Source organism: Grammomys surdaster, unplaced genomic scaffold (genome assembly GCF_004785775.1).
Source record: "Grammomys surdaster isolate TR1022 unplaced genomic scaffold, NIH_TR_1.0 192, whole genome shotgun sequence".
Taxonomy (NCBI): Eukaryota; Metazoa; Chordata; class Mammalia; order Rodentia; family Muridae; genus Grammomys; species Grammomys surdaster.
This window is the reverse complement of record NW_021604637.1, coordinates 106,049-107,819: the sequence shown is the minus strand read 5'-3', so window position 1 is coordinate 107,819 and position 1,771 is coordinate 106,049.

Below are 1,771 nucleotides of genomic sequence, written 5' to 3'. Positions count from 1 at the left end.
CGGGTGGCAACTTTATGTTAATTTAAACTTCGCTAACAATAAAGACTCAGTTTTTTTGTTTGCTTATCACACTTGGGCTGCAAACACTGAGAACATTTCCATTGTTTCTGGGAGTGCTACACTTTGAGTTCCCGAGGGGTGAGCTCAGTCACTCCACGTGCTGAAGAAATTTCCCTCACAGTGAACAAAACTGAATAGATACCGTATTGCCACAGGGAAGATGGCCAGAGAGCATCTTGTAGCTTCTGATGCTGGAGTGAGGGGAATGAGGGGACGTGGACCTGGAGCTCAGGAGAATGGACACCTAAACCATCTCAGAAATGCTGTCATCTGGTGGCAGACTTCCAATACTAAAGGGGAATGGATGTGTCAAAAAGCTTGCCTGCTGCCCTGGGATTAGTGGGCAGCCTGACTCAAGGGCAGTTTGGCAAGAGCCAGAAGGACATAGGAAAGCAAATGGAGAAGCTTGGCCTTCATCTTGCTGGAACTGACAGAGGAGTGGAGTATGCACACACTGCAGGAAGAATCAAAGTCAACAATACAACTTTGGTCTGGGGCCTTATGAAGCACACACACACACACACACACACACACACACACACACACACACAAAACCGCTCCAGATCTTTCTCCTGTTGCACAGTAGCTGCTGACGACCACTCTGAAGCCTCTTTTGCAGAGTAAAGCATTGGTATCTATGGTATCTCACCATTCATTATTCATGACTAGATCAAATGCTCAGAATTGAAGATTAAATGTGAGAAACTGGGGTTGAGGAAAAACAGCAGGGGACTGGCCTGTTTGGCCTCAAAGCTTCTCTCTTCCCTCTGTGTGCGGGGGAGACTTCTTTAGGTGCCAAGACCTTATGGATGAGAAGTGAGTTTTCATGATGTACTGAAAAGTGCCTTTAAAAAGGGAAAGAAATGGTCTTTATAAGTGGCTGCAGATATGGAAGGCTGAAGAAGGAAAGCGAAGAGGTTTTCTGATGAAGTGCATAAAGTATTAGCTGCGGGTAAGAAGGGTTTAGGATGGAGGGACATCCACAAGGATCCCTGATAGCAAGCTGAACTTTCTCATTGTTTCCTTCCACGGGTGCACTTCAGACTGTCATACAATGAATGGATATGCATGCACAGGTGTGCAGACACACACACACACACACACACACACACACACACGGGTGGGTACACATTCTCTCTCTCTGCCCCGCCCTGTGAACAAACTCGGGCTCTCATGATCCTCTTGTGAGAGGGAGCCTTTTTGGGAGGATTTGTTCAGACCTGCTTTGGTTTGGGTCTGATTGAAGTGCAAGGTAGATTTTTGGTTCAGCGTAGTAAAGATGGAGGCCTGAGGCAGGTCATAGATCATAGGACTGCAGGTCTCGGGGAAACTTGTGTTCACTGCTGTTTTCCTGGTGAGATTCCCCACGTCTTCTGTGTGCTGAGAGCTATGGAATTAAGAACCAGGAATGTGATCCAAACAGTCCATGCAAAAACAAATCTCAGGGCAAGGAAAAGATGGGGAAATGTTGATTGATGGGTACTGAATCACAGCTGAACAAGAAGAATAAAGACTGATATCCTGTGACATACCAAAATAAACATAATTGACAATAATTTATACTCAAAATAGATAAAGGATTTTGAATGTACTTATCATAAAGCTCAAAGATTACGGTGAGAGATATATGAATTACCCTGAGCTGGTCGCTACTCAAGATATACATTATACGTATCAAAATTTATAACATTTGCCTTCTAAATATGCAAGA